Source organism: Phocoena sinus, chromosome 16 (assembly GCF_008692025.1).
Source record: "Phocoena sinus isolate mPhoSin1 chromosome 16, mPhoSin1.pri, whole genome shotgun sequence".
NCBI classification, from domain to species: Eukaryota; Metazoa; Chordata; class Mammalia; order Artiodactyla; family Phocoenidae; genus Phocoena; species Phocoena sinus.
Window position 1 is genome coordinate 73,440,441 of NC_045778.1, and position 19,974 is coordinate 73,460,414.

At 50.0% G+C, this 19,974-nt stretch overlaps 1 protein-coding gene across 10 annotated transcripts in view; it reads left to right on the forward strand.

Annotated features, from left to right (window-relative positions):
* Positions 1-19,974, forward strand: part of GRK5 (G protein-coupled receptor kinase 5) — a 224,645-nt gene that overhangs the window by 119,449 nt on the left and 85,222 nt on the right. The gene's annotated exons all lie outside the window — the stretch shown is intronic.

Consider the following 19,974-nt stretch of genomic DNA (forward strand, 5'->3'; position numbering starts at 1 on the left):
TAGTCTGGGTTTGGTCCTCACCCTGTGGCGGTCTGAAGACTAGCCTCTTCCTCGGCTTGACCACAGGGTAGAGCCTGGATCTGCCTGGCACTGTTTCCCCAGCATCCAACACGAGTGTCTACCCTGCACCGTGCCCTTTTAGAATCTTCATTTTCTTTCCTTGCTGGGATATTTTTGCCTTAATCTTCCCAAATCCTGGAACGATTGATTGCTGATGGGTCGAATTTTTCTCTCAGTTCTTTTAAAAGGCTCTGGAAATGTGGTTAGAGAACGGCTTTCACCTTGTCCGTTCTGAAGTAGCTGCTTTCATCACAAATGGTTCAGGACAGAGGTGTCCAACTGTACCCTCCAAGGGCAGTGACCCCACTTTTCTCTCCCTTTCTGACTCAAGGGACAGCGTGGGAGAGCGGGAGGAAGGGGTGAGTGCTGCCAGGCCCGCTGTCCCGCCAGCCCCCTCTGGTTGGTGGGCAGAGATGGACACAGAGGTGATGCTGCTCCAGGCCTTTAGCTGAGACCAGCTTGAGGCGGAGCAAGGTGCCGAGAATGGCTTTGCCAAGAGACGCCATCATCAGGCTTGGGTGGCAGCAACTCTGCAAGTACCTGGCAGCTGTTGGCACTGGGCATATGCCTCAGGCAGGTCAACTGGGACAAAGCTTTTGAGGGGCTAACCCAGCTCTGTCAGTTTGGTACAGAGACAGCAATGAAGTGTGAGGGACCTGGTTTTGAGCCAGGCTCTGTTCCTTACTGGCAAGTGATGTAACTTCCCTAATCCTCAGTCTCTCTATCTGCAAAACGGGAATAGGAGTGTTGCGAGGATTACCTGGGGACGGGTGTGGGGAGAGCTCTGCACAGGGCTGGGCTCACAGTGGGTGCTCACGGGTGGCCGCTTCAACCCCTTCCTCTTCTTTATCTCACTGTTGTCAACAGTTGGTGCAGTTCAGAGCTTCGCCTCTTGGTTCCCTGAGTGGTGGTTGCCAGGTCCTGCTGCTTTTAAGTTTATCTGTTCATTCATTCATTCTTTCATTCATCTGTTAAGTCTTTACTCTGTCCCAGGGATCTGGGGAGCTGCCAGGTGGTAGGGAGCTGCTTTCCGGAGTGGCTCTTGGTAGCATGGACTGGGCCGTATATTTCCTTTACTTAACCTGGATATAACCCTTTTCCCTTAGCCCTCAAATCTCTATTTACTAACTCTCAGCAGGCTCAGAGTCTCCAGATGGTTGCCCTCCACACCTCCTTTCTTACAGGCCATCTCATCTCACCCACCCCTCTGGCTCCAGGCAGGAGGGGTCTCAACCAGTTCAGACACATGGAGTGAGAGCCAGTTCATCCGCAAACCCCTGTCCAGCTTTCACTCTGAAGGCCAAGCAGAGGGTCCCCAGGGGGCATGTGAGGCCAGCTCCATCCCTTAAAGAGCTGTCCCTGGTTGGGGAGACAGGGCGGAAAGCACACACATGATGCTGGGTAACAGCCACGTGAATGTGGGCAACTGTCAAATATCTGTCCTTAGTACCAAGTGCCCAGAGGTCGGGGGAGAAGGGGGACAGAGACGTCTGTGTGGGACGGGAAGGAGCCAGCTGAGTCGTGGCAGAAAGGGAAGACTTTTGGGGTCAGCAGGTTCAGCGTCATCCAACCAGCAAGCATTTCCTGGGCACTTAACTCTGGCCAGACATCAGGCTGCTTGCCTAACAGACACACACTCATCGAAGTATTACAGAACCCTATGGGCCAGGGGCTGTTTTCCCCGCCCCTATTTTTTTTTTTTTTTGCCACGCCGTGTGGCATGTGGGTCTTAGTTCCCCAACCAGGTATCAAACCCGTGCCCCCTGCAGTGGAAACGCGGAGTCTTAACCACTGGACCACCAGGGAAGTCCTCCTGTTTTATGGACGAGGATGCAGAGATTCAGAGAGATTAATAAACTGCTCAAAGCTACAGAGCTCTGGAAGAAGCAGAGCCCACATTCAAACCTGGGCCTGAGTCAAGGCCATGCTGGCTGTGATTTCCACCATGTTGGCCATGATTTCCCCATGGGGGTGGGGCACATTTGGACGGTGATGGTGCACTGCTTTGGTGAGCTTTGTGCAGGGAAGTCAGGAGTGAGAAGAGGCTAAGAGAGGCTGGGTCGAGCCAGAGACACCATCCATGCCTCCAGCCTGGAAGGTTAGGTCTTTGTCTTGCAGGTAGTAGGGAGCCATTGAATGTCCATCTCTGACAGCCCCTGCACCCATTCTCAGTGAGAGCAGAGAGCAAAGGGGAGCAGGCAGGGCTTCCTGGGTGACATGAGATTCATTCACTCCTCCAGATATTTTTCCTTTACCTACTGTGTGCCAGGGAGAAATGAGACAGTGTTTCTCAAGTACCCAGCCCAGGACCTGGAATGTCCCAGAAAGGGCCGCCACTTCTGATGGCAGTACGCCGTGGCTCAGGTGATGCCACAGGGGACAGGAGTGGCTGAAGCTTCCTCACCCGCAGCGTCAGTCTGGGAGCAGGTTTCTCTTTGTGATGCTGGGTCATGGGATGCCTTTCACATAACCTGTGAGGTCTCCGAGCCGGTAGCCCTTCCCGCTGCCCACCTGTCTCTCCCCTTCTTTTCGGGGGTGATTTCTCGTTCCCCTGCTGTCTGTCCTCTCTCCCTCCTCCCCCGCTGGACCTTTTAGAAGGTGTCAGATGGGCAGGAATGTCACACTGGCCATCTTAGACCAGGATGTGCCTGGGGTCCGGCTGGGAGATCACCTCGGGCATAGTCCAGGTGCGGCTTGCTGACCTGAGCCGACTGGGCGTCAGAATGTGGGTTTGGGTGCAGAGGGAGCTCTCCACCCTTGACAGTCCTCTGGCCTCCTCCCCTGGCTAGTCAGCCAAGAGATTCGTTCTCTTGGGGCTTTTGCCACCCTCTGTCCGTGTTTGGCTTTAAGGTGAAAGGAATAGTTCTCAGCTGTGCTTGCCTGCTGCCGTGTTAACTTCCCACTCATCCCCAGCCTGCACCCCTCCTGGATTCCTGTTTCTTGCAATGACTTTACTAGGTAGAGACCTCAGAATTTCTGTCCCCAGTTGGTTGGATCTACCCCCCTCTTCTCCCTCTCTTTGCTTTGACACTCAGTCCTGAGGGCTGAGGTACAGCTGGCACCTGGCTCATCTGAGGGGAGACCAGGTTTGTGCTGTCTGTTGCCCTCCAGCTTTCTGGAAGAGTCTGCGGAGGTTCCCTCTTGTTGAGGGGATTGTCCTCGGCCTGGCCTTTGTGACCCAGCGCTGTACTATGTGCGTGCGTGTGCGTGTGTGTCCATCACCAGACCATGTGCCCTGAAGGCAAGCTGTTGGCTGTCTTGTATCCCTTTTGCCTGAACAGATACCAGGTGGAGTGACTCTGACCTGGAGACAACACCAGCAAGGGAAGGCAGTGGAGAGAGTTCTGGGCCAGGAGATAGAAGTTCCAAATTCTGCATGGTTCCCACTTACCAGCTCTGTGCCTTAAGCCAATCACCCACCTCTCCAAGCCTCCGTTTTTGTTTTGTTTTCAATGAACAGGCTCTATTTTTAGAGCAGTTTTAGTCTGGTGGAAATATTGAGCACAAAGTACAGAGAGTTCCCATAGAGCCCCTGCCTAAGCCTCAGTTTTCTCACCTGTCAAATGGGGATGGACACTCACCTTGTTCTTACTGTGCCGGGGGGTTGTATAGAAACCACCCCTCCCCTTGCCCCCATTTTATGGATGACATGGCTGAGGCTCAGAGACAACGGGCCTGTTCAGGACCACTGGCTGGGGAGTGTGAGAGCCTAACTGCAGGGGTCCAAGCAGGCAGTGAGTGGGCAGGGGAGGGACGAGCTGAGTGGGACCTTCGGCTTATAAGGCCTTCTCAGGGGGGTGGAGAGTCTCCCCAGGAGCAGCTCTGATCTCCGCCACCTTGGTTTGCAGCAGGGAGGAAAGCACAGTGCCTCCCAGTGGCCACTGAGCTCACACATCCCTCCTGGGGCCCCTTCATTCATTTGTTCAGTGAGTCCTTGAGTGCTGACCGGGTGCGGTGCCAGTGTCGGGTGCTGGAGATCCGAGTTGTAGTCGTTTTCGAGCTAACAAGATTCCTCCTGGAATATCAGAGCTGGAAGACCTCTGTCCCATTGTAGCCACACCCCTCACTCTGCAGGTGGGGAAACTGAGGCCCCACAGAGGGACGGACGGGCAGGCTGGATGCTGAGGACGGCAGGAAACTGGGAGGGGCCTGGGTCTGCTGGCTTGATGGCAGGCACCATGGGCCCAGGAGGTGCCTTAGTCGAGGAGCCTAGCAAGCCCAGCCACAGCATCTTGTGCGGGGAGGGGTGGGGTCTGAGCCGGGGAGGGGCAGTTCTGGGTCTGTGGCAACAAGGGGCCCGTCCTTGGCTCCTGGTCTCCTCCCATCCTGCCGTAGAGCTGAGTAATCACTTGCTGGGCAGGTCGTGGGGCTGCCACGCTCAAGGGCAGCCTCCAAATTGGGAAAGGGCTTACTCCCAGGATCCCGGCCCTTCCCTAGGAGACAAGGGCCGCTTGGCAAGCAAAGAGGGCAGCCTCACCGGTACCCATGGGTACAGCCGGGTGGTGCCAGGTGGCGCTGTCTGTCCCGTTGTGTTCCAGCATCCACCCTTTTCTTCTCCATGAGCGAGGGCAGAGTGATACCCCACGGGTGAGCTCTTCTCTCACCCACCCGACCCCTGGACAGGGGCTGTACCTCAGTTCCCTGTGCCCCCCGGTCGTGTATCACAGCACCTGCATCCAGTAGGTGCTTGTTGTGTGTTTGATTAACGAGGAGTCCTGAGGCCTGGTTTTCGTTTATGCTCTGCCACTACCCACCCACCTGCATCCCTCTGTTCAAACTGCTGGGAAGCCCACAGACCAGTTTTGTGCCAGAGGCATAGCTCTCCTTTGTCAGATGCCCTGGGGGGAGCTTGTTTTCTTCCCCCTCCCTCTTTGCTGATTACTTCCTCTTCTTTGTCTTTCATTGAACGATTGAACTTGTGCTTTTATTGGAAAATGGTGTGGATCCTTTTGAGACGTGAGCAAGTAACAAATACACCAGTCATTAGAAGTAAAAATGAGAAAAGGCCCCCCTGCTCCACCTGGGAAGTAGGTGCCTCTGAGCTCTGTTCCACCTCTCTGGAGAGAGGGCAGATTAGCACCTGCCCTGCTGACTTCGAGGAATGTATGGGCAGAATGTATTTTGACAGGCCAGGGTGCTGGGCAGTGCCAGGCCAGTGCCTGCCCCGGGGCTCTAGAAGATGAGGCCACTTGGGCAGGAAGATGCCACAGGCCTCCGTGGAATTGGCTGTGGAACAACCGGCCTGGAGGGGCCAGGGCTTTGCCCGGCTGGGCGCCGCTGGCCAGCTCCCTATTTCGAAGAAACTGGCTGAGACATTGGTTAGACCGGCCATTGGAAAGTGCCCTGGGGGGGGGAATTAGACATCCCAAGTTATAGCACTGGTGGCAGGCCAACTTCATGTGTTGCTTTGCTTTGCTCCTCTGTCCCTGGTAAAGAGGTACAGTGACAGGGCATCCACGGTGAGCCAAGACGGTGACATTGTCCAAAAAAGGAAAGAGCTCGACTGAGAGGTATAAATAGGAGTGCGGGGCTGGGGGGTGGCCGGATGACAGGGCTTCTCTGCTTAGCCCCTCCACCACCACCGGAGGGCTGCTCTTGAGGTCCTGGCCACCAGCATGAGACAGATTTTTTGAGATGTTGGCGAGAGATGAGGGTTGAGGAATCTCCCATCATCCTGCACCCTCTTCCCTCGCCACACCCTGGCCATCACATCACAAGAGAGAGTTTGGGAGAATGAGCTCTAGGTGGCCCATTTGCTGTGTTCAGAAAAGAACTTGTGGCTTGAGACTAGAGGGAGGAGAGGAGGGAGGATGGAGGGGGCTTGTGGTCTGTGCTGGAAGGAGTTGGGGGCCGGTGAGGAGCTGATGGGGCTGGACTAGGGCCAAGCCTGGTCCTCACTGGGCTTCACGGTTACAAAGCTGCAGACAAAAGGCAGGACAGCAGCTCAAGGTGGCGGCATGGCTCTGGGAGGTGGGCCAAGGTGATGCTGCGTCAGACGATTTTTCCGATGGTTCTGGAAGGAAAGCAGTATCTTTAAAAGCCAAACAGGTTCAGTGCTTTGCTCTTCCATTTACTCACTGGGTAGTCCTGGGCAAGCCTCTCACCTTCAGGAAGCAGTTCTTCATTCGGACCATGGGGTAAATACAGGACACCCCCCGGGGTCTCCACGCGCATCAGCTGAGACACGAGTGGGAGGGCGCTGTACTCAGCGCTGGCACCTGCCGGTGTGGAACAATACTCACTGGGGCCGAGATGGCCCTTGGGGGTCGGTGTGTGGTCTGTCTCTCTGCAGTCCTGGAGACGGCCTTTCTGGGGTCATTGGCCAGCAGCCAAGTTATTTTCCCAGTGAGGCCTGAATGGTGAAAGCCAGCTCTCCTGTCTGGCACTGATTCAGCTGCCGTCACCTCCTAGTCCTTTGAGTTCCAGGGATTCTTATGATCTTCAAAACCGCCACTTAACGCTGACTGTTGCTCTGAACGTGCCTGTCTTCACTCTCCATGGAGGCTGTGGGGCTGCCATGCAGCTTGCAAAGCTCTTTTCATACTCGCTGAGCTCATGTAATCCCCCAGCAATCCTGCGGGTAAGTGGTATTTCCATTCTCCTTTTACAGACCAGGCTCCTAGAAGTTGCCTCCATTGCCCAGCAAGACCTGGCCTGTGGCTGCTCTCTGCTGCTTCTCGGGGCTTAATCATGGTTGTGCCACACAGCTTGCCCCAGGATGGGGTGAGGATGCCGTGCAGATGGGCCTGGAGGGTCACGCCCCTTCCTGCTAGATAAGCTTTCCACCAGCGGCAGCCACCTCTTTGACGGGGACCCTCCAGCTCAAGAGCCTTTTGCATCTAGGTCTTTGGCTCCGTGGTCCCAAGCAGCGTGCTGCCTACACCTGTCTCATTTTCTCAGTACTCCATTTGGCCACAGAAAGGTGAGGTGGTGGGAGAAGTATTATCTTTCAGTCTGAGTTGGTTTGAATTTGCCAACTAAAACATTTACGTACGCCAAAAATCATTTCACTCGGTTACTTCTTAACAGGCCTAGTGCACTATTTTCCATCAAAACATTTCCATCGTTCAGAAAGTGTCTCTGACACAGAAGCTGGGTCCTGCTGCATCTTTGTCACAGCTCACATTTTATTTGGGATCCAGTGTTTTTGGAATGTCACCACCTCTTGCTTTGCGTAAGGACTGAGCTCCCTGATGGAATATTTTGCAAGAATGTTTTTCATTGTCAAGGTGGCATAAAACTCCTTCAGAAGGTTTTCTTTGTCCAGCTCAGAGAAGAATCCCCTTTCTGTAGAGCTCCTGCCACGTTTCACTGGCCAGGATGGGTCTTGCCAGGGCACCACGAAATGGATCATGTCCCCTTACAGCCAAAGCCATTGAAGGTTCATGGAAATGTTTGTGGAAACAATTGCAGACTCCTTTGCTGACAGCCCACTCCTTTTGTGTAATTTTTGATAGAACATGCACCCAGCACAGCAGAAGAATTTGGCCAGCCCTTGGAATGTGCTGGAATGGAATTTAGCTGTGCTCTCCGTCCAGGTCTCTGATATGGCTGCGAGAGAATGTTCGCCTGCTCATTAAGCAAATATTCAATGAGCTCCTTCTATGTCCCAGATTCTGGGCTACTCAGAGATAAGTGCCACCCGGGCCCCATCCTCAAGGAGCCTAGTTGATGGAGACTAAAAGATGCAGGTACATTTCATTCCTAAATACTTCAGGACCATATTAGGAAGGGCAGCAGGCACGTCTCTTAGTGTTGTGAGGTGATTTCAGGTGAGACATGGATGAACTGGGGTTATGCATTTATTTTGATGTATGCCATTTAAAAGGAAAAAAAAAGTAACTACTACAGTAATTTCCCATATGTTATTGATTAGGGAAAAAAGTTGAAAAACGGTAGGAGGGAGAGTCAATTAAAACCCAAGTTAAAGAAAAATACCAAGTAAATACTCTAATGGTAGTAACTATTACAGGTGGTAGATTATGGTAAAAGTTATCGTTAAAAAATCTTGACAGGGCTTCCCTGGTGGCGCAGTAGTTGAGAGTCTGCCTGCCGATGCAGGGGACACGGGTTTGTGCCCCGGTCCGGGAAGATCCCACATGCCGCGGAGTGGCTGGGCCCGTGAGCCATGCGCGTCCGGAGCCTGTGCTCCGCAACGGGAGAGGCCACAACAGTGAGAGGCCCATGTTCTGCAAAAAAAAAAAAAAAAAATCTTGACAGTGACTCACAAATGGCTATATCTGGAAAAGTTCAGTGCAGGTTTGTTGCATGCTGATGGGCTGCCAGGGGCTTTACCTGTACCATCATCCAAGCTTCAGGAAGCTCTGGGAGATGGTAGTGTTACCATCCCAACTGACAGCTGATGAAACTGAGGGTCAAAGAGGGGAAGTGATTTGCCCAAGGCCACATGACTAGTAAGTGGAAGAACTTGAATTGAACCCTGGTCTGACTCCTGATCATGAACTCTTCGTCACTATGCTAAATGACAAAGTACTGCAGTTGGTCAAATGAAGAAGTGATTATTTCCTCCCTAGGGTATAATCCAAGAAATTTCCTAGAGAAGGATGCCTTGACTGAGGGGCAGGATTTAGCAAGGGAGGTTTGGGTGGCAAGGCAGAGTATCCCATCAATCAGATACCTATGATCATTTGCTGGATGGTTTGAACAACATGTTTTTTCCTCATATAAATGAAGCCTCGAGGTTAGGCTACGGCTTGGCTCTTCTGTGCCATTAGGGACCCAGGCTCCTTCCATCTCTTATCTCCACCAGATATCTCATGGTCCAAAATGGCTAATGCAGCTCCAGCCATCACATTCTTGTTCCAGGCATTAGAAAAAAGAAAGTGAAGAAAAGGGTAAATATACATTCCTTTCAATGAGTCATCCACCTTTAAGGAGTTTTCCAGAAGCTGAACCTAACCCAGCTTCTCCTCATCTCGTTGGCCAGCCCTTGTTATATGGGAGGCTGCCTACAGTGTGATAGGCATATGTGCATAGAAAACAAAAGTCCTGTCCTCAAGGTGCTTCCAGTAGAGTGAGCTGCTTTTGGTTGAAGGTGTGGAGAGGACAGCAGTTGTGTGGAGAGAAAAAAGCCTCCTCTGAACTGGGACCTGCTTCTGGAGTGGTCCCAATAAGCCTGGTCTTTTTTGCACTGTTCTGCGTGTTGGTTTGTTGTTTAATTGGAGTGTAGAGTTGCAGCAATTAGGCTGCCCCAGGCAGCCCCTGCTCACCATCCCGTCAGCCCCTCTGAGAAGACAAGAGCCACTCTTGAGTGCAAAACAAACCAGGTTCCCAACCTTCCGTCCTCCAGTGCAATTAGAGCAGTAGCTGCAGAGTCAGCTTTTCACTGCAGCCTGGAACTGAACCCTGGGCTGTCATTTAGAGCCCTGCATGGGGTGCAGAGCCCCGAGGTGAGTGTGGGGTTCTGTGCAGCTCGCGGGAAACTGCTTACCACCTGGTCTCCATCCTCCCTCTTGCCCTGCCTCCCGGCTGTGGGGACATAAGCATGCTTTGCACTTCTCAACTCTCAGGGGGTGTATGTCGGCTAGTTGCCAGGAATGTCAAGTTTGGAGAGTTCTTTAATATCAGTGATTCTTTTCTGAGTTGCAGAAGTTGTCCTGGGGACCCATTCATAGAAGATCGATCCTTGTTTGGGTGAAGCCCACTCTGCAGGGATTTGGGTTCTTTTGGGTCTGAAATACTCCCCTTTTACTTTGGGGGAAACTTTCACTTTTTATCAGATCGTGGAAAGAATGTTAGAGCTAAAATGGGCACAAGAGGTGGGATTAGCCCCCATGCCTCCATTTTCATGATCAGGAGACTTTGCTGCAGCCAGTATGAGGCAGAAGTGGGGAGAGCAGGCTTCTGCACGCCAGTGCTGTGTCTTTGCTCTGTAATTACCTCCAAGCAAATAGTATTATAAAGAGACTGGAGAGATGCTTTCATATGGCGTTAGAAATCAAACCGTTATTAATATGCTAATTACAATGGTTTTATATTTACCATTTAAGCAAGTCCTGGAGAGCTTCTCCTTGGCAACACTGTTAGACATTCTGTTCTTGAAATAGAAAGTCCATTATTACTGCTTAATGAAAGCTCTAAATCCAGGCTTTCCCTGTGTTCAGCCAGCCCTTTTTCTTGGATTTAGTAGGTCCAGCCCTGGCTTCCTGAAATGAAGGCTTGGTGGGGTTGGGTGAGAAGGAATTGACGCAGCTCGGAAAGCAGGCACCTCCTCAGAGATGTCATGTCGGTGGATGCTGGAGCCCGCAGGTCCTAGGCCAGTTACCCGCTAATGTCGTTATACATCTAAGTATTGTTAGCAGTGACATAACTCACTCCTAAACCAATTCTACTGACTTTATTTTTAGACTGGATGATGCAGGTGCTGTTTGGAAATGTCTTTTTCTCCCTACATCACTTTTGTCCGGGAAGTACCTGATTTATGAGAAAAACAAAATGGCAGTTTTTTAAGGAACCTCCATACTGTTCTCCATAGTGGCTGTACCAATTCATATTCCCACCAGCAGTGCAAGAGGGTTCCCTTTTCTCCACACCCTCTCCAGCATTTATTGTTTCTAGATTTTTTGATGATGGCCATTCTGACTGGTGTGAGATGATATCTCATTGTAGTTTTGATTTGCATGTCTCTAATGACTAATGATGTTGAGCATCCTTTCATGTGTTTGTTGGCAGTCTGTATATCTTCTTTGGAGAAATGTCTATTTAGGTCTTCTGCCCATTTTTGGATTGGGTTGTTTGTTTTTTTGTTGTTGAGCTGCATGAGCTGCTTGTAAATTTTGGAGATTAATCCTTTGTCAGTTGCTTCATTTGTAAATATTTTCTCCCATTCTGAGGGTTGTCTTATTTATGGTTTCCTTTGCTGTGCAAAAGCTTTGAAGTTTCATTAGGTCCCATTTGTTTATTTTTGTTTTTATTTCCATTTCTCTAGGAGGTGGGTCAAAAAGGATCTTGCTGTGATTTATGTCATAGAGTGTTCTGCCTATGTTTTCCTCTAAGAGTTTGATAGTTTCTGGCCTTACATTTAGGTCTTTAATCTTAGGGGAACACTCTTGCACTGTTGGTGGGAATGTAAATTGATACAGCCACTATGGAGAACAGTATGGAGGTTCCTTAAAAAACCTACCATATGAACTACCATATGGTAGTTCTACCATACCACAAATAGAACTACCATATGACCCAGCAATCCCACTACTGGGCATATACCCTGAGAAAACCATAATTCAAAAAGAGTCACGTACCAAAATGTTCATTGCAGCTCTATTTACAATAGCCAGGAGATGGAAACAACCTAAGTGTCCATCATCGGATGAATGGATAAAGAAGATGTGGCACATATATACGATGGAATATTACTCAGCCATAAAAAGAAATGAAATTGAGTTATTTGTGAGGTGGATGGACCTAGAGTCTGTCATACAGAGTGAAGTAAGTCAGAAAGAGACAAATACCATATGCTAGCACATATATATGGAATCTAAGGGAAAAAAAATGTCATGAAGAACCTAGGGGTAAGACAGGAATAAAGACACAGACCTACTAGAGAATGGACTTGAGGATATGGGGAGGGGGAAGGATGAGCTGTGACAAAGCGAGAGAGTGGCATGGACATAAATACACTACCAAACGTAAAATAGATAGCTAGTGGGAAGCAGCCGCGTAGCACAGGGAGATCAACTCTGTGCTTTGTGACCACCTAGAGGGGTGGGATAGGGAGGGTGGGAGGGAGGGAGACGCAAGAGGGAAGAGATATGGGAACATATGTATATGTATAACTGATTCACTTTGTTATAAAGCAGAAACTAACACACTATTGTAAAGCAATTATACTCCAATAAAGATGTAAAAAAAAAAATAGCCACTCAGCCAAGGGCAATATAAATATTTATCTGGGAAACAGGGGGGATGAGTGCCTTATTTGCTTTGAGGGTGGATCCCAGGGAATCAGCACCCCTTAGCTTTCTGAGGAGCTGGGTAAGGCAGGAGCCCTCTCAGAACTGGGTGCTTTCATTCACTGGCAAACAGGAGAGTGAGCCTTTGTTCCGATCAGGGATCAAAGATACCCGATGAAGGGCATAGGACTTTTCTGAAGAGTAGGCTGTAGGTTCTAGAAGAGTAATAATACGTTAGCTAATGTGTTATAAACCTAACACATATTTAAGCACCCACTATGCACCAGATCTAAACTAGGCACTGGAAATACATTGGGGAATGTTCCAGTTACCATGGCTGAGTGATGTAGTGACACAGAACAACCATTGACTGTGCTCACGGATTCTGTGGGTCTGGAATTCAGAGGGTAAAGCAGGGGTGGCTTATGTCCGCCCCACGTTGTTCAAGGCCTCAGTGCAGGACTTGCCGCTTGGATGACTAATCCACTTACATATCTGGCAGTTGATTTGGCTGTTAATGGGTCCTCTGTTCCTCTCCATGTGGCTTCACCATGTGGCCTGGGCTTCCTCACAATGTGATGGCTGGTTCCAAGGATGAGCATCTCAGAGATGGAGAGCTGAGCAGAAGCTACGCCCTTTTCGTGACCTAGTGCCAAAGCATCGCTCTCACCGTGTTCTGTTGGTTGAGGCAGTAACAAGTCCATACATGGATTCAAGGGGAAGGAACAAAGACCCCACCTGTTAGTGGGAGGGATGTCAGTCACATTGCCTGAAGAGCATATGGGGTGAATGTATATTTCAAGAAGTATAAGTTTCGAAAATATGAGCAAGGAAGAAGAGGCTATTTAAAAAAAGCAAAATAAAAAGAGAACTTTTAAAAATGAAAATTTAATAAATGAAAGTTAAAACTCAAGGGACACATTAAATAGCAGATTAGACTTAGTGGATAAAGGAAAAATTAGAGAAGTGGAAGATATATTCAAATAAGTAAACTAGAATGCAGCCCAGAGACTTACGAAATGGAAATAATAAAAGACAGTAAGAGGGCTTCCCTGGTGGCGCAGTGGTTGAGAGTCCGCCTGCCGATGCAGGGGACACAGGTTCATGCCCCGGTCCAGGAAGATCCCACATGCTGCGGAGCGGCGAGGCCCGTGAGCCATGGCTGCTGGGCCTGCGCGTCCAGAGCCTGTGCTCCGCAACGGGAGAGGCCACAACAGTGAGAGGCCCATGTACCACCAAAAAAAAAAAAAAAAAAAAGACAGTAAGAGACATACAGGATAGAGTGAGAAGGTCTAATACACACCCAGTTGGGTTTTCAGAAGGCAATAATACAGAAAATGGGAAAAGGCAATATTTTAAGAGACAATGACTGAGAATTTTGTAGTCTTTGACAGATATGAAACCTCAAAATCTAGGAAATTCAGTGAATCCCAAACATGAGAAATAAAGCATGATAAATGAAAATAAGGCTTCTCCTTTGACACATCAGTGTAAACCTGTGTCCACCTAAGACAAAGAGATGATTTTAAAAGCAACCAGAGAGAAGAGCAAGATTTCCTGTCTAGGAACAGTGATGAGTCTGTCAGATGACTTCTCAGCAACAGTTTATGGGAGCCAGAAAACGGTCTAATAACTTCAATGTGCTGAGGGAAAGTAATTGTTAGCCTATAATTCTATACCCAGTGAAAGAATAAGAGCAAAATTAGAGATAGAGGACAAGGCTTGGATAATTCCCCACAGATTTATTTTGTAATAGGACATTCTGAAGAATGTATTTCAGGCAAAAGAATATACCAGGTGGAAGGTCTAAGGTGCAAGATGGAATGATGTGCAAAAATTTTGGTAAATATTTGGCTATATTTAAACAAATGCTAGTTGTATAAAATAATGTCTCAATTGAGAGATTAAAACAAAACAAAACAAAATAGAACAAAAATACTGGGCAACCAGAACATGTAAGGTGGAAGGGGATGATCAGAATGAAAGCATTCAAACTTATCATATCTTTTTCAGAAGGAAATTTTAAATGTTCATTTACTTCAGATTTGTTAAGACCGAACAGTATAACTTCAAAAGTAGTAGAGCAGCAGTTTCTAAATGTGAACTGGGACCTTGGGTGTCCCTGAGAGCCTTTCAGCAAGGTCAAAACTATTTCCATAATGATACATAATCCTGATAATGTTATTTGTCCTTTTTACTCTTATTCTTTTGTGAGTATAGAGTTTTCTAGAGCCTATCATCACTCTGTTAATGAAATGTATGCCTGTATATTCTTTTTTTTTTAATTTATTTGTTTATTTATTTAATTTTTGGCTACGTTGGGTCTTCGTTTCTGTGCAAGGGCTTTCTCTAGTTGTGGCGAGCGGGGGCCACTCTTCATCGCGATGCGCGGGCCTCTCACTGTCGCGGCCTCTCTTGTTGCGGAGCGTAGGCTCCAGACGTGCAGGCTCAGTAGCTGTGGCTCACGGGCTTAGTTGCTCTGCGGCATGTGGGATCTTCCCAGACCAGGGCTCGAACCCGTGTCCCCTGCCTTAGCAGGCAGATTCTCAACGACTACGCCACCAGGGAAACCCGCCTGTATATTCTTGTGTTTTAAATTTATCTCAATTTTATTTTCTAATATGGAAACTATGAATAGATATAACCCACATAAACAAAAGCTGTTTGGGGTCCTCAACATTTCTAGAGGTGTAACACTGTTCTGAGTCTATAAAACTTGAGAACCACTGTGGTAGAGGGGAAAAAAAGGAAGATAGAAACAGTGAAACATAGAAGGCGATTCTTGTGTAGCACTGACATATATATATACTACCAAATGTAAAATGGATGGAGTGGGAAGCTGCTGCGTAGCACAGGGAGATCAGCTCAGTGCTTTGTGATGACCTAGACGGGTGGGATAGGGAGGGTGGGAGGGAGGCTTAAGAGGGAGGGGATATGGGGATATACGTATACATATAGCTGATTCACTTTGTTGTACAGCAGAAACTAACACAACAGTGTAAAGCAATTATACTCCAATATGGATATATATATATATATTTTTAAAAAGACAATTCTTGTGAAATAGCATTTCCTGAGCCCTGAGAAACAATTGGTGCTATATAGTTATCCTTCATTCTAAGATAACTCAAGATAGAAAAATTTTTTTTTTTTTAACTTTTTTGTGGTACGCGGGCCTCTCAGTGCTGTGGCCTCTCCCATTGCGGAGCACAGGCTCCGGATGCGCAGGCTCAGTAGTTGTGGCTCAGGGGCCCAGCCGCTCCACGGCATGTGGGATCTTCCTGGACCAGGGTACGAACCCGCGTCCCCTGCATTGGCAGGCGGACTCTCAACCACTGCGCCACCAGGGAAGGCCCAAGATAGAAATTTTTAAATCGAGAAAACTGATAAAGTAAGGTACTAATATATTCTGCAGGACTTGAAAACATTGATTTGGAAGAATTTCAAGACTGGGTCATCCGCATCCTGTGTTACAGTGACACCTACTGAACAATGGGGGCGTTACAACCCAGCTCTATGGGACCAAGAACCAGCAAGAGTAAATGCTGCATTCAGACTGAAAAGGACCTAGAAAAGAGCAAATTCTGTCAGGCAGGGTATGACATTATAATCGGCTTAGACAAAACAAATTCTCAGGATGCAGCTCAGAAAGGACATAATGACAGTTGCTTTGCCTACACACCCTCTTCCACAGTTAGAAGGAAAATCAAGGAGCCTAGGGCAGAGGCTAACATCAATCACCTTGGAGCTTTTAAGAAATAAATAGTTCCAAGGCTTTATAGAATCAGAGTGTCTGGGCTCAGAATTTTATATTTTGAAAAAGTTCTCCAGGGAACATGGTCATTTTAGACAATATCTGGTCAGAAATGGCCCTGCTAGCGTGGTTTCTGCCTTATAGGAACCACATAGGGCTGGAAAGCTGAGCTTTGAGTCTCATCTATGCCAGTGCCAGCCCCCAGCTCTTCCACCGGTCGGTGCCCTGTTCCTTCCACTGTTGTCAACGCCCAGGTTTGAGGCTCTGAGCCCTGGACTTTAGACCATGTTCACGGCTCATGCCTTCTCGATTTCTGGGGTCCCGTCTGATTTCCGAGGTGGACTAGCTAGAGCCCTGTGTGCCTACCTTCCTGATGCCCTGCAGATCAGCCCCTTAACCACGTCTGGATTTCTACTCCCTGCATTGCCTGAATCCAACCTCAGACAGCCTTTGGGCTCTTCCAGCTCCATCTTTCTTCTTTGATCCCAGGATTATTTCCATTTGTGTCTCAGGACCATCAAGAGAAAAGAGCCAAGAATAGAGAAAACTATCAAAAATAAAAAGCAAACAACAAAGCATAACCACAACCCTCTATATGCTTCAGCATCCGGCAGACCCAGCCCAGCCACCGTTGGTCCCTTTTCTCACAAGTTTTCAACACAGTCTATGGGAGGATTTGTCTTCTCGTGTGGGGACGCTTCTCACAATTGACAAAAGGAGAAAGGCTTTGCTTGACCGAAACTTGCTCTGCCAGCTCTCCCTTTTGCAACGTACCACTGCTGGGCTGTCTCATGGTACCTCTAAGGCACCATCAGAGAAGGCCCAGCCCGGGACAGGGGGCTTCCACCCCCGCCGAAGAACAGCTTGTGAGGGAGGCCAGGCCAGGGGAGGAAACGTTCTTAACAACGAGTGAGGTGTGAAAGGGGCCAAACAGAGCCTGGAGCCCAGGCGGAGCGGTGTGATGTGAGATGCCTTGCCGTGTCTAAGGCAGTGAAAGTGATCTATGAGTGATCTTTTTTTTTTTTTTTTTTTCCTTTTAAATGACAGAGCAGGGCTGGGTAAGCAATAGCGATTTGGCCATTTTGACCATAAATGCAGGTGATGTGTATGTCCAAAGAGAAAGCAACAAATGGGATATAGAGTGGGCTGTGGCCTTCTCCTTACTCTGGGCAAATTCCCGGGAGCCCAGCTCAAGATCATCTCAGCACAACAGAAGTGCCTTCAAAGGGACCTGTGTGGAGTCCGCATATCTGTCCCCTGGGAGATAGAGGCTAAGGTGGGACCTGGGAGTGTCCCACTGTGCCGGTTCGTGCTTGGGGGTCAGAGGGATGTTTGGAAAGGCCATGGCTGCAAATGGGGAATGGCGGGGGGAATGTTCCGTTCTGCTGCACACCTTGACCACCACCTCCTGGATTCCTGCCCCTTGAGGGACAGCATCAGAGTCTGGATTGACGTTGGCTTGGCAGCTCTCCAGAGACCTGCGTCCCCAAGTGCCATGGAAATTCTGACTAAAGTTCAAGTTCATTCAACGCTAGCAATCCCCGTGCACACTCAGCCCCCCCGCTGGCCCCCACCATTTACTGCTCTGCACGTGTTTCTTTCCACATTCTCTCTCCACCCCTCTGCCCACTGCAGCCGTCACAGCCCTGTGATGGCCCTTGCTCCTCCTTTGTATATCAGGTCTTCTCCATGGTTAGTAACCACGCCATCAGCAGAGTGATGGGCTGGTGGGGGGCACACTTCTTAAATGGCTGCCTCGGTCCCGCAGGGACTGGATTTTGGATAAGGTGTTGAGGCAGCCTCCTGAGCGGCTGGGCAGCGTCTGCTGAGCAGATTCTGGTCCTCTTGGGGTGACTGCGTCAGTCAACACCCCAAGGGCTGAGGCCTCAGTGTGGAAAGTATGCAAGCCTTGGACGATGCCACGGATGGTCTGGAATGGCTTGGCCTCTCCTTCCCAAGGCTCCAGCTGATTTCCCCATCGTGTGGGGGAGAGGGAGCAAAGGGCCAGCGCGTCCCAGTTCCTGGAGCATCAGTGAGTGTCGCCAGGCCAGGGGTGTGGCAAGGGCTGGGAGCATTCTGGGGTTGCCGCCCAGGGGGCGTGGCTGGTCCTGGCCGGGATGCTGTACCCACCTTAGCATCTGGCCGTCACTCCCACGTGCAGCAGGAACCTCGTCCCCATTGCTCAGCTGGGAAAACTGACTAATGGTGCTGGACCCGGGCCCGTAGCAGATGCTCTGTGGACAGTAGCTGCTCTGATCATGTGGTTTGTCTGGGGTCACCCAGGTGGCGAGTGGCGGGGCCAGGACTGAACCCATGTCCATCTCCCACCCCAGCCCTGCCCTCCTGCCCTGTAGACTGGCCGTCTTCTCCTGGCCTCTCAGTGAGCCAGGTAGGGCAGAGAGAGTTAGTACCCCATTTTACAGACCAGGAAACTGAGGCCAGGTGATTTGTCAGAGATCACTGAGCCTGGCATTGGTAGAACTGAGCTTCAAACCTCGCTCTTTTGCTCGTACACCTTGTATTAGTCTGCTCGGATCATGACAAAATGCCACTGAGTGCCACGACAAAATAAGGCTGAGTGGCTTAAACGACAGAAATGTATTTTCTCACAGTTCTGGTGGCTAGATGTCCAAGGTCAGGGTCGTGACAGGGTTGATTTCTGGTGAGGGCTTCCTTCCTGTCTTGTAGACGGCTGCCTTCTCACTGTGTCCTCACATGGCCTTTCCTCTGTGCAGAGAGAGAGAGCGTGCGCAATCTCTGGTGTCTCTTCATCTTCTTCTGAGGACACCAGTCCTCGGATTGGGGCCTCACCCTTATAACTGCATTTAACTTTAATTACCCCACTCAAGGCCCTGTCTCTAATACAGCCACATTGAAGGTTAGGGCTTCAACATATGAATTTGAGGGGTGGGCACAGTTCAGTCTGTGACCTACCCTGAGCCCCTTCCACTCTTTTGGGGCCCCCGGGTCACACCAGGAAATGGCTGCTACCGCACATCAGAGGAGTCATTTGGAGCGACCGATTGTGCAGGAGCCCCGGGAGAGGACAGGGGCAATCTGAGAAGGCTTCCTGAAGGAGGCGTGTGTGTGCGTGTCTCTGGGTGTGTTTTTGTGTGTGTAGACACTGGGCTTGAGTAGCTGGCCCGTTTGGGAATCTGCGTCATTTCAGGGCAACCCCACAGGGAGTCCGCCCCTACCCCCCCACCCCGTGATTCAGACGAGCTTGGCTGTTTTCCAGGAGCAACTTTCTCTCCATGGATGTGGCAAGAGGGGAACCATCTGGTCCTTGCTTGGTCCAGCAAGGCAGCTGTAGCTTGATGCAGCCCATCAGGTAGCATTTCCAGGTCTTTAATGTGGAAGGGGATGGAGTTCCAGGTGGGCAAAGAAGGGCAGAAGTCGAGCTGAGGACCTGGGAAGCGCTCCTTCAGCAGAGAGAGACATCTGCAGATTGGCTGCTGCATGTGGCAGCCAGCCCCAGCTGCTGTGGTCCCAGCTGCTGGGGAGTGTGGTCTTTCTATAAAGAGGAGCCTTGTTAGGATGTCATCACCTGCAGGAGCCCCTGCTGTAAATCCTCTTGCCTTCCTCACCCAGTGTCTGTCCTCCCTTCTCTTCTTAGACTCAGGCCAGATGTGGCTGGTGAAGGAAACCCTCGCTGCCAGGTTTAGAAATTTTAACTTTCTGCAGTGTCTGTGTTTCTGGAGTGAGGGTGGGGTTCCCAGGACAGAGGCTTGGGTTCATGCACCAGGTCCTGTGTGGAGTCCGGAGCAGATATGGGTTCTCTGTGGGGTTGTAGTAGGTACTCAGTCAAGAGGCTGGAAAGAGTGCTGAGGAGGCAGAGGAGGCCGAGGGAGGCCGAGGGACTCTGCTCTTTCAGTGCAACTTCCTGTTTCTCACGTTTCCTCTATAAAGACCACAGTGCCAGCCCTGCCCCAAAGCAGAGTGTGAGCCTGTCCATTTTGGGTGTCTTTGGCTTCTCTTATGTCTCTGCCTCGGCTTAGCACACCTTGGCCCTTGCCGGGCTCTGAAGGTGTTGAGTTGCTTCTTGGAGCTTAAGCCACAGCCCGTGTGAGAGGGAAGAGCCCCCTCTTGCAGCTCCATGTGAAAGTGCTTGAAGCTTTCGCAACCCCGTTAATTAAGAAGATGGAATATCTACCCTCCCCTTGGGCTTCCCTGGTGGCGCAGTGGTTGAGAGTCCGCCTGCCGATGCAGGGGACGCGGGTTCGAGCCCCGGTCCGGGAGGATCCCACA